The following is a 14,140-nucleotide window of genomic DNA, read 5'->3' on the forward strand; positions in this document are numbered from 1 at the left end:
ACAAAACATAAATGCAAGTCCAATAAACAGCAAGTATAAGCATGAGGCTTAAGCAATGCTAGAAAATGCAGAAAATTTATAGCAGATGTTACGACCCTGGGTTCCTCAGTGGAAACCAGAGGTCAAAATTGAGCTATTAAACTTTCTTATAGTATAGATGGATGCATCACGAGCTGAAATTGTTTGTACCTTCCCTGCCAGACGTAAGACTATTCTTGTTTCTCAAAGAGCATTTAAAGACTGAGCTTGGGGTTGATTATTAAATAATAACATAGGCACCAACTATGTTTACTAATACTTTCTAATCATTTGTAAAGTAAACCTGAGTAAACTTGGTATAGGGCTGCGGTACGATTAGTTGAGCAGTCTGCCGGCAGCGAGCCAGCTGGGGGGAAGGAGACTGAGACTCGAACTTTCTCTGAGCTGGCGTGGTGTGGACAGGATCCTCCTACCCTTCCTCCTCGTTTCCTTATTTCTGTGTCTTGTTCAAGCTAAGTATATACTGTGTACATTATTCAATTTCTGGCATACACGTGTTCTATGTGTAGAGTAGTATACTTTGTGTGTAGTAGATATTTTTAGAGTTTATATTACTAGTTATTCTAAAGAAGGTCCCAATGGAACCACGTGGTCTCCCTACCCTAAGCTGACTCTAGCTTCAAGTGTTTCCCTAGTAGAACTTTACCCTAGCTTGTGTTCAGTGTAAAACCTTGTATCCTGCTTAAGTGGACCAAGGCTTTTAACGTAAGATAGTGTGGTAAAGTTATTATTGTTTTTGTTATTGGTGTGAATGTATATGGGGGTTGTTAAGGGGTTAATAAATAAGTAAGTGAAGTAAGGGAGTTTCAGTTCTTTCCTGTGTAGGAGATCTTAAATCAACCTCTAGACTGACCTTGTGTGTAGCCAAGTATTCAGCACTGCTTATAGTTTTATTTGGGGGCCGGGCCTTTTAGATCTCCCATTTTGATAACTCTTAATGCTTACTATTGCCCCTACATCCAGATAATACTAGGCCCCATAGTACATACACTCCCATATTTAACAGCAGAGTAAATACAAGAGTAAATGCAAGACATAACTGAAAGCTGAACAACGTAATATGTTAATTTTAGAAAATCTTAAATAAATAATATAAATAACATAGCATAGACCACCAAAACGGACAGACAGCTCGACGGCAGGGCGCCTACACTTAAGGGAGTAAGGAGGACGGGAGGGAACGTCAGCAGCCGGAACACCAACAGCTGCAGCGGCTGGACATCAAAACTGAGCAACAACGTAGTAAGAGAGCGGCGGCCCGGACACTAGGGCAAACACTGGACCAGCTGCGACAGCCCCAACCGAGCATCAGCCGCTAGAACACAGCGGCAGGGACATCTGAATAACATCGTCGGCTTAACTCATCACAGGAAGAACGTCGGCTTAACTTGTCACACGACGAACGTCAGCTGGACAGGGAACACAGCGAATACATTTCGGGAAGAACGTTGGCTGGACATCAACCCTTGAACGAAGGCAGCTAAGACGGCAGCGGCTATGACAACCTTCCGGGCTACACCGGGCAGACAAAACGTCTGGATAAACCAGCGGCCTGGGAAGCCGCAGTACCTTCCGGGCTACACCAGGCAGACAACACGTCTGGATAAACCAGTGGCCTAGGAGGCCGCAGTGACATCCAGGATACACCAGGCAGACAACACGTCTGGATAAACCAGTGGCCTAGGAGGCCGCAGTGACATCCAGGATACACCTGGCAGACAACACGTCTGGATAAACCAGTGGCCTGGGAGGCCGCAGTGACATCCAGGATACACCAGGCAGACAACACGTCTGGATAAACCAGTGGCCTAGGAGGCCGCAGTGACATCCAGGATACACCTGGCAGACAACACGTCTGGATAAACCAGTGGCCTGGGAGGCCGCAGTGACATCCAGGATACACCTGGCAGACAACACGTCTGGATAAACCAGTGGCCTGGGAGGCCGCAGTGACATCCAGGATACACCTGGCAGACAACACGTCTGGATAAACCAGCAGCCTGGGAGGCCGCATTTTCTTCCGGACACACCGGGAACTGGTGGCCCAGCCAAGGGCGTAGAAACCGAAGTTGGCCTAGGCAAGGGCATAGAATCGAAGGGGGCCCCAGCCTGGGGCATAATAAACCAAAATGGCCCCAGCCTGCTGGGGCATAACGGCAGTGGCCCCGTCCTGGGGCATAAACAACTGAAGTGGCCCTATCCTGGGGCATAATAAACGGAAGTGGCCCCGTCCTGGGCATAGAACTGAAGTGGCCCCGACCTGGGCCACTGTAAACTGAAGTCTTACTTCCACTGTAAACTGAAGTCTGAATCTTAGCTACCTATGTGCTTTAATATACTGTACCTACAATTTTCTCTCATCTTTTTTTTTTCTTGCCATGTAACTGTTATCATTTTTTTTTTAAATTTTGCAAGTATTTACCTACTTAAAATTTTCTTAGATTAAGGACCTGCCCAAAACGCTGCGCGTACTAGTGGCTTTACAAGATTGTAATTACCATATTATGTATCCTCACATTCCCAATGTACCTTCTTGTATATGCATAAATAAATAAATAAAAATAAATAAATAAATAAGTGGCCCACCCTGGGTCATAATAAACTGAAGTGGCCCTGCCCTGAGTCATAATAAACTGAAGCGGCCCCGCCCTGGGGCCTAAGAAACTGAAGTGGACCCTAGCCTGAGGCGTAATAAACTGAAGTGGCCCTGCCCTGAGTCATAATAAACTGAAGTGGCCCTGCCCTGAGTCATAATAAACTGAAGCGGCCCCGCCCTGGGGCCTAAGAAACTGAAATGGCCCCTAGCCTGAGGCGTAATAAACTGAAGTGGCCCTGCCCTGAGTCATAATAAACTGAAGTGGCCCTGCCCTGAGTCATAATAAACTGAAGTGGCCCTGCCCTGAGTCATAATAAACTGAAGCGGCCCCGCCCTGGGGCCTAAGAAACTGAAGTGGACCCTAGCCTGAGGCGTAATAATTTGGAATGGCCCCGTCCTGGGCAATGGACAGAAGTGGCCCCGGCCAGTGGCAAAGAAATGTAAGTGGCCCCATCCTGGTCATAGGACCCAAAGTGGCCCCAGCCTGGGGCATAGGAACTGAAGTGGCCCTACCCAAAGTAGCGAAATTGGGGCACCTTGAGAGGAGTGCCCGCACCCTGGGCCGCCGAGGGAGAGGCGGGTCGGGGCCCAAAGGGGCCACCCCATAAGGCTTGAAAGTCACGAGGGCCCGGGCCACGTATGTGGCACCTCCAGACAGAGCGTCGCCAGCCCGCCGGCGGGAGAAAGGCCCACACAGGCGTGCCATAGGGGCGCACGCTAGCGCGCCACGGAGGGCAAGGAGGGACCTCACAGCTTAGGGCCCAAGAGAGACGCAGCTAGGCCCTCCGGCCCGGCCAGGGAAGCTAGCTAAGGGGCACGATGCGTACCACAAGGCACTAGGCACACGCCAGACACTGGGGCACCCCTAAACCTAGGTGGAGGCTCCACGCTCATACTGGAGGGGAAATACAGACAACTGTACCTTAGATGTTGAGGAGGGCAGGATGCCCCTGACTGGACGCTCTGAGACGTTGTCGATAGGAACTGGTGTAGGGTCCATGTTGGGGCACAGTTGAGCAGGCTAAACTTCTGTGTTTACGAACACAGTGAAATTTACGAACACGTTTTGTAAGTGAGCAGCTGCTTGCTTGTTGGGAAGAGGGGGCCACCCAGTCTGCAGGCAGAGCTTATATAACCTCGGCTCGTTGCGCGCGCAGCTTGGACAGTTAACCTCAGCTTCCAGACATACATTTTCTCTTCCTCAGAAAAGCCACCGTTTTGGAAAAAAAACAGTGTTCTTATCTGTAAGAATAGATTTCATTCGGCTTGTACAGGAGTGAGTAACACCACGGCACTGAGAGATGGCCACACACCCAGAGAGATGCTCTGGGTGTGTAAAAATGACCTGCCAGCTTGGAATATCCTAAAAAACCTTCTAGATAACATGAGGCATGAACGGAAAACATCGTTCATTGAAAACCTACCAGCCATCCAGAAGGAGTGGGAAAGGAACAACAACAATTCTAATATACCAGGGGCGGAGGCTATAGTCAGGGATGAAACTGAGGCTGAAACTCAGGAAGTTGTAAACTCTGACTCAGTAGGCCCGGATGTAGATAACAGTAAACTAGAAAGTGTAACAGACTGCACTGACAACTCGATAGGTACAGACACTACGACGGTTCCCGATAGAGCAAATCAGAACAGGACAGACTTATGCAAATTTTATGCAAAGGGCATATGCAGACATAGATATGCTGGTAATAAGAAAGGATTAGAATGCAGTTACCAACATCCCAAAAAATGTTTAAATATGCTTAGGAAAGGTGAGTGTCGATTTGGATCAATATGTAGGTTTTTCCATCCTGACATGTGCCAAACCTCACTGGAGGACAGAAAATGCTATGACCTCAGCTGCCCATACTTTCACGTGAAAGGCACGGAACGCTCCCTTAAGAGTGGCTAGCAGGTTAATGAATTTGGAGGAAACTATAAACTTTTTATACCAGACCGGAAGAGAATTCAAAAGGAGGAGCATGGAGAATGTATGGAACTGGATGCCAGATCCACTTGCATTCCAGAATTACAGATACAATTACCCACCGAAAGGGAACTACAACTACGACAGGCAACTGCCCTACAACAATCAGTACTGGTCAGAACAAACTCATTATGTCCACGCATAATGGGCTTGCCGAAAAAGTCTCCCAGTCAAACTATCACTAATAGAGTAACCTCATTCATCTTTGCCAACATACAAGGAATGAAAACAAGAACAAACAACAAAGTACAGTTCATAAATGGCCTCCACACGGAGTCAAATGCAGTATTTGGAGCTTTCATAGAAACCCATGCATGGGAATTCTTACACAGTGAGATCTGGATTCCAGGATATAACCTATACAGGTGTGATAGGAAAATTAGGTCACATGGAGGAGTGGGTCTGTATATTAGGGAAGACCTTGTATGCTCGGAGCTCCTTAACGTTACAAATGAGGTAGTAGAGGTACTGGGATTAAAAATAGAGAAAGTAAATATAGTGATTATTCTAATATACAAACCGCCAGATGCAACGGCTGAGGAATTCACAGAACAGATAAACAAAATAGAGAATAGCCTTGATAATTTGGAGAACCCGATACCTGATATTATCTTCCTAGGTGACTTCAACTTGCCTAGTCTCAGGTGGAGAATAGAAAACAATAATATTAAACCAGGAAATCTATCAGGACCTAACCAACCACATATTAGAGAACTACTTAGATTCTGTGACAAATTTCCACTCAATCAGCAGATATCGGAGCCAACGAGAAATGAAAATATTTTAGATCTGGTCTTTACGAACAATGAAGACATTATCAGAGACATTACGATATCAGATATCACATATTCAGATCACAAGCTCATTGAAGTGCAAACGACCATCAATACTCAGAATAGACCTAAAACGTTGATAAAGCGAGAGGGGCTATTCAGTAAATTCAATTTTAATAATAAAAGGATAGACTGGGAGATAATAAACAGGGAACTTACAAACATTCCATGGAAAACTGTTTTAAGTAATACAAGTCCTACAGAAGGAATAGAAAAACTGACTTCGGAAGCGTATCAAGTCTGTCTGAAACTTGTTCCTTTGAGGAAAGCCAGAAAGAGATCCAACGTAGAAAGAGAACGCAGACGACACTATAAACGCAGGAAAAAAATAACGGAACTGCTTATGCAGACACGAATTTCCCGTCAAAGAAGGAATAATTTAAATAAGGAGATTGAAGAAATCGAGCGGAAATTGAAACACTCATATGAAACTGAAGAAAGGCAGTTAGAACAGAAAGCAATTCAGGAAATAAAGAAAAATAAAAAATACTACTTTACATATGCGAAATCAAAAGCAAAAACCACTGCCAGTATTGGACCTATTCGTACAAGTGAAGGTTCATACACGGAGGATGACAAAGAAATTAGGGAAATCCAAAAAAAAACAGTATGAGGACATGTTTAGCACTCCAATAAACAACATGAAAGTGGAAGATCCAGACAATTTCTTTATGCGGGATATTCAAACCCCTGTAAATATAACTGATATCAACACGAGCGCATTAAATTTTGAAAGAAAAATTGAAAACATGCCCATGCACTCTTCCCCAGGTCCAGACTCATGGAATTCAATATTTATAAAGAAATGCAAAGTGCCGGTAGCACAGGCACTCAGTATAGTGTGGAGGAAGAGCTTGGACACGGGGGAGATACCAGACGCACTTAAAGTAGCAGACATAGCCCCTCTACACAAGGGAAGGAGCAAAGCATTGGCAAAGAATTATAGACCAGTTGCACTATAATTGCACATAATAAAAGTATTTGAGAGAGTGATTAGGAGTCAGGTCACCAATTTCATGGAGACCAATGACCTTCACAACCCAGGCCAACATGGATTTCGAGCGGGAAGATCGTGCCTCTCACAGCTACTTGAGCACTACGACAAAGTCACTGAGGCATTAGAAAAAAAAAAGAATGCTGATGTGATATACACGGACTTCGCAAAGGGTTTCGATAAATGTGACCATGGCGTGATAGCACACAAAATGAAGTCAATGGGAATAACCGGTAAAGTAGGACGCTGGATACTCAGTTTTCTGTCCAACAGGACTCAGCGAGTAACGGTCAACCATATAAAATCTAGTCCAGTGCAGTTAAAAGCTCTGTACCTCAGGGTACAGTCCTTGCACCGCTGCTTTTCCTTATTCTCATATCAGATATAGACAAAATTACAAGTCACAGCTTCGTATCATCCTTCGCAGATGACACAAAAATCAGTATGAAAATTATCTCGGCGGAAGACATTGAAAAACTTCAAGCTGATATTAATAAACTTTTCGACTGGGCATGAAAAACTTCAAGCTGATATTAATAAACTTTTCGACTGGGCATCAGAAAATAACATGATGTTTAACAGTGATAAATTCCAGGTACTCAGGTACGGTAAAAATGAGGACCTTAAACATAATACAGGGTATAAAACACAATCAAATGTACCCATAGTAGGAAAACAGCATGTCAAGGATTTGGTAATAATAATGTCTGACGACCTAACGTTTAGGGAGCATAACCAAGCAAATATTGCGACAGCCAGAAAAATGATAGGATGGTTTACGAGAACTTTCAAATCCAGGGATCCCATCACAATGGTTGTACTCTTCAAGTCCCTTGTGTTGTTCCTTCTTGAGTACTGCTCAGTACTCACTTCCCTCTTCAGAGCAGGAGAGATTGCTGAAATAGAGGGAATACAGAGAACATATACGGAACGCATAGACGCGATAAAGCACCTAAATTATTGGGATCGACTCAAAGCCCTCCAAATGTACTCACTAGAAAGAAGACGAGCGAGATATCAAATAATATACACCTGGAAGATACTGGAGGGCCAAGTACCAAATCTACACAGTAAAATAACAACGTACTGGAGTGAACGATAGGGAAGAAAATGCAGAATAGAACCAGTGAAGAGCAGAGGTGCCATAGGCACAATCAGAGAACACTGTATAAACATCAGAGGTCGACGGTTGTTCAACACCCTCCCAGCAAGCATAAGAAATATTGCCGGAACAACTGTGGACATTTTCAAGAGGAAACTAGATTTATTCCTCCAAGGAGTGCCGGACAAGCCGGGCTGTGGTGGGTATGTGGGCCTGCGGGCCGCTCCAAGCAACAGACTAGTGGACCAAACTCTCACAAGTCAAGCCTGGCCTCGGGCCGGGCTTGGGGGAGTAGAAGAACTCCCAGAACCCCATTAACCAGGTATCAACCAGGTAAGAAAAACCAAATACAAAAGAATTTTCCATTTGTGTATGTTATTTTCATGTTATTATTGTGTATTATTATTATCATAACTCTTGTGGGTTGTGATGAGATCTGCCATTTATATGCATTTTAGTTTGTGTTCGATAGGGAATTAGGTATGCTTAGGGGTGCCTTCTCGTCATGTCCTGTGGCTGGGGGGATTGGTGCCCTGGAGCTACATAAACACCCTATCCCCCCCCCCCCACCCCGAAGTGGCAAGGGGAGTTAGGGGACATTTTATTTTTGTCATCTTTGTTGTTGACATTTCTTGTTTTTTACTCTTAATTATATGTTCTTAGTTAATCCCCTTGTCACTAAACCTAGGGCTCCGTATTACCCTGTTATATTTAAAGTAACATGGAATTTGTTTCTTAGTAATCATTTATTGGAATTAATTAATAGTATAATTGTTTATATAAGCATCTACCTCAGTATCATAGTAAAATCTTCCACATAAATATAATCTCACCCTGTATATTTTTCACTTAGATTTATATTAGAGTAAATTTGTAGATTCACTTAGATTTATGTCATTTTTTTCTTTTTTTGAATTATCTATTTGAGCTCACCTTGTTTTCTTAGGTTCATACTAATTATAGGATTTTAACTAACCATTACTAAGTTAATTATCTTTAAGATCATTTTACTTTATGATTATTATTTTTTATTTTACATTTATATTGTCAGTCTTCACTGATTTTTTGTTTTTCTTCTTTTATCTAACTTCTGGGTCCTTCCTGGCTATCTATTGGATCTTTATTTTACTTCTAATTTGTTACTATTTTATGTGTATTTGCTAATATCCTTGTGTTTTGCTATAATTACTTTGTTTTTACAGCAGATTTAGTATTTATCTGTTTCTGTAATTGCTTGTCTTATTGTATCGTGATCCCTCTGCATTTCCATGCACACTGATATTGATCTTGATCAAAATCTTCTATCTCATATCTGCACCAACCAGCACATTGATCATCATTATTGCAAGTATTACACAGCACACCAGGCAAAAAACAAACTCCAAAATAGCACCTGCTTATCTGTTTACAACCAAAATATTAGGTCACTTGGTAAACATTTTGACGATATAAATGCATTACTCACAGCACTAGGTACTAACTTATCGTTCATTATTTTTTCAGAAACTCTGCTAAATAAAGACTATACCCAACTCTACAACTTAGCTGGTTATAAAGCCATTCACAACTGTAGGCCTAATAAAAAAGGTGGTGGCACAACTATATATTACCAAGATACATTTATCTGCAACAGTGTCATTAGTGATAGAGATGACTACTGTGAATATACTTTTGCTCAGTTTATGTCGGAAAATCCGACACCATTTAATAATCATACAGATAATAGCTGTATTACCAACAAGTTACCCATAGAAAACGTAACTTGTAGTGGAATTACCGTCTATAGAAAACGGGATATCATCACCACATACCATTATAATTCACCAGCTATTCTGTTTATAGTTGTGTATGTGTAATTTGTTAATGATCTTTCTCTCTTCAGTAAACACCTGTATCCTGGAACTTTCTATCTTTAACATTTTCTTTAAATGATCTTTAAGATCATTTTACTTTATGATTATTATTTTTTATTTTACATTTATATTGTCAGTCTTCACTGATTTTTTGTTTTTCTTCTTTTATCTAACTTCTGGGTCCTTCCTGGCTATCTATTGGATCTTTATTTTACTTCTAATTTGTTACTATTTTATGTGTATTTGCTAATATCCTTGTGTTTTGCTATAATTACTTTGTTTTTACAGCAGATTTAGTATTTATCTGTTTCTGTAATTGCTTGTCTTATTGTATCGTGATCCCTCTGCATTTCCATGCACACTGATATTGATCTTGATCAAAATCTTCTATCTCATATCTGCACCAACCAGCACATTGATCATCATTATTGCAAGTATTACACAGCACACCAGGCAAAAAACAAACTCCAAAATAGCACCTGCTTATCTGTTTACAACCAAAATATTAGGTCACTTGGTAAACATTTTGACGATATAAATGCATTACTCACAGCACTAGGTACTAACTTATCGTTCATTATTTTTTCAGAAACTCTGCTAAATAAAGACTATACCCAACTCTACAACTTAGCTGGTTATAAAGCCATTCACAACTGTAGGCCTAATAAAAAAGGTGGTGGCACAACTATATATTACCAAGATACATTTATCTGCAACAGTGTCATTAGTGATAGAGATGACTACTGTGAATATACTTTTGCTCAGTTTATGTCGGAAAATCCGACACCATTTAATAATCATACAGATAATAGCTGTATTACCAACAAGTTACCCATAGAAAACGTAACTTGTAGTGGAATTACCGTCTATAGAAAACGGGATATCATCACCACATACCATTATAATTCACCAGCTATTCTGCTGGGAATTATTCTTAAATACATTAGTCTTTGGACTTTACCATCATAAAAACATCTTATATAAATTAACTTAATTATCAATATTAAAGTAGAGTAAATGTGACCCTTCTATCACTTTCTGAAATCTGGACAAAGTAGGCCAGGCGTCAGAGTGAGGAGGAAGGGGCAGCCATTGTTATACGAGACCAGAGGCTCACACGGGAGCAAATTCGGCTCCTGTTAATTTTACTTGGACGTAGTGTTATGGATACCAAAGGTGTACCATCTGTCAACACGCTGTCAACAAATCAAGTTAAGTGTTCTTTCCGAAACCCATTATTTATCATTAGTGGCCATTAATGTCATTATATAGGGTGACCCGGTTAGATCACATGGAAGCCTCAAACTAAAGGTAATTAAGCCAGGTCTTCATGTTCCATGTACTGTTTTCTCTGATATAGCTTGTCATATATAGGATTCTGGCTTCACAGCTAGCGCACTTTTGACAGGTCAAGTCGAGGATGCAAGATTTGTGCACCAGTTACTGGGTGATATGGAAGCTACCTCAAAGAGGATAATTAGGTGTCTACACCCTAGTTATACCTGGTGGACTAACCTGCTGTACTATAAGATAAGGAACCTCTTCAATGTATGTAGTTAATTTTGTAGTTTGATTGGCTGCATATATATATAAACTATTAAACCCCCCCTAATGTGTAGAGGATCGATTTGTGAGATTATGAGATTATTGCAGAAATACAGTCCACTTATCATTATACAAATTGCTATCGAAGTATATAAATTAACGTAAATATAAATTCATATAAATTAAATAAATATAAATCTCACAGGTCGGTTCCCACATTATTTGGACCTTCGGAACCGGAATATTCGGTCCTATGAACCCACATTTGGTCATCTTAGTACCGGATGAACCAGTTAACCAGTGGATTCATTAAATATACTAGTGCAGTGTTATTTAAACAAAGCCAGCAGTCAAGACGGCAGCGTAGCCTCGAGGGAGCTCAGGAGCCTCCCTCAGCCCAGTTCAGCTTCGTCAGCGGTTTCATGCACACCCACAGATATTTGGTGGCGTGTTATTTCGTGAAATGACAGCGCTAATATAGAATCCAGCCAAATTAGTGACTGTGTCTTCGCGAGATTGTTCACGGATTTCGTGGTGTTACATTTCGCGAGAGATTATCTACGAATTTTGTGGACTTTATTTCGCGAGGTCACTAATAATATTTAATACTTCTAGATAGTATTAGAAGTTTCATAGAGGCTAATTAAGAGGCTATTATCAATAATTGTGTATATTATTTCTCCAAAATAGAGAATTATTTAATATATATTGCACTAGTGATCACAGTATAATATTTACTAATTGCCAACCCACAACAGGGTAGGATAAAACCATTGACTAGTTGAACTATTATCGTTCATCCTAGTCCCATTATTACCATAGTCAGTTGTACTATATTAAACAACTTAACACCATTAATGAATGGTCCAGACCCTATTTTGGGTGTAATTTTTATCAACTCGAGTTGAGTTGTATATATAATAATTTACTTATGATCATTACACCTTTGAGTGATTAATTAGTGTCTCTACCATCCTAGGGTGATATAGAAGAGCTAACCTAAAGGTACTTCCAGTGACACTGGTTTATCACTCAAATCATTAGTGTGTATGATTGTATATATATATAATGTGTATTAATTTTAAGTGCTAACCTCTAGTAGAGGTAGGATTATTGCCTAGTGAGTTCAGAATTTACCCTAGGCTACCATTAGAGTTTGTTCAGTATTATGAGCAGCCCAAGTACAAGCCCCACAAGGCTTCACCAACTAGCCAGTATGGATAATGCAGGGAGAATGAAAAGAACCCTTGCAGGTCTTAAAGGCCACTTAACAAGACAGATCAAGAAATGTGAAGATTTGTCACAACAATCTCAAGTTGATTATGCTGACCTGGAAAGCTATTATCAAGCAGCTGCAGGTAAATTTGAGCAAATCAAATGTCAAATAGCAACATATGTGGCTGAACTTGCCAACACCAATTTATCAGAAACAGAAATAGACGACATTATGGTTGATCTTGCGAATTATGAAGATCACACTCAGGCCACGTTACAGCCTTACGTTAAATTAATTGCCCAGAACAAGGCAACAGCAACAACAACAACAGTTGCATCTAATACGAGTCAAGCAGAAGCTCGACTCCCTCCAATTAATTTACCCACTTTCTCAGGAAAAGATGAGGAAGATTGGGACGAATTTTGGAACAAATTCGTTGACCTTGTAGACTCAAAACAATCTTTACCAAAGAGTAGTAAATTCTCTTATTTGCAAGGTCAATTATCAGGTGAGGCTAAAACAGTAGTATCCCATCTGAGATTAACTAATGACGGCTATGATCTGGCAGTAAAACTCCTCAAGGATAATTATGCTGATCCAGAAGTAAGAACATCACATTTAGTTCATGAGCTGTTGCATTTACCCCCACCGGAGGCTTCAGCTGATTCACTCCAAGTCTTCAAGCTGGAGGTAGAATCATTGATCAATGCCCTCAGCCTGACAGCAGATACAAACGGGGCTGAGTGGGTCTTGAAAATAATTGTCCAGGAAAAAATACCTAGGGACATATTGAGACAAATGAGTGCTCATTACAATAAAAGCATCTTATCCATGAATGAAATATCTGAAGGTTTAAAGTCAGTAGTTCATCAATTACGAACACATGACAAATTAAAACCACCAAGTAAACCCTCAGAAACCAATAATAGTAAACCACAGAGTACCAAAGGTACTCCAAATCAATCTAGACAATATAATTCAACACCAAAGTGGAACAGTGGCAGTGTGGGCGTATATGCAGTGGGACCCTCCAAGCCTATAGTTACTGTGTCACCCAAGAACGTGACACCAAAGGGTACTGGAAGCTATGGAACATGTTTGTTCTGCAATGAGAAACATTCAATGTACCACTGCTCTAATTATCCTGATAGTGACGCCCGTGTTGAGCGACTCAAAGATTTGCAACATTGCACGAGGTGCCTCAGGAAACATAACATCAAGGATTGTGATACCCAATTACACCCTTGTAATAGGTGTAACAAAGGTCAGCACCATGCAGCATTGTGCAGAGACACCAAAACAACGTCTCCAAACCCCAAGGTGGAAGATAGCATTCCCACCACAGTACAGTACTGCAAGGTGCAACAAACAAAGAGTGTCCAATCGGCAAAGTCTAAAGGTAATACGACTTTGCCTACTGCCCAAATTACCATCCTGAATAAGAGGGCCAAGGTCCATACCCGTGGGTTGTTTGACCAAGGATCCCAAAGAACATACATCACTAAAAGGTTGGCAGATGAACTACAATTAAGGCCTGTAGCCCAGATGTCATTCAACATCTCAGGGTTTGTAACAGATGCAGGACCTCAAGTCTACCAGGTGGTACAACCATCAGTACGCTTAGGCAGGTACGTCTGTCGAGTACAAGCCATTGTGGTGGACAAAATACCAGTAGACCTACAAGTTCAAGGTCTGAGAGCAACAGCCAAATTCCTGAGAAATAGAGGAATAAAATTGGCAGATAATATTAAGTCTGATCACCTCACCGACTTCGGTCTCCTTGTAGGGACAGACTATTGTCATCGATTCATCGGTAGCCCTACTAAATATCAGGGTATAACCATGTTAAACTCTGCAGGAGGTAAATTACTCTCAGGCCCAGTATCAAGCCTGAGGAGACCTATGCCTGCAGATAAACAATACCAATAGAAATCTAAATTTGTCAGCTGCTTATATTTCTCCAGTAGCATTATACTAAGGA

The sequence above is a fragment of the Procambarus clarkii genome, chromosome 38, assembly GCF_040958095.1.
Source record: "Procambarus clarkii isolate CNS0578487 chromosome 38, FALCON_Pclarkii_2.0, whole genome shotgun sequence".
Taxonomy (NCBI): Eukaryota; Metazoa; Arthropoda; class Malacostraca; order Decapoda; family Cambaridae; genus Procambarus; species Procambarus clarkii.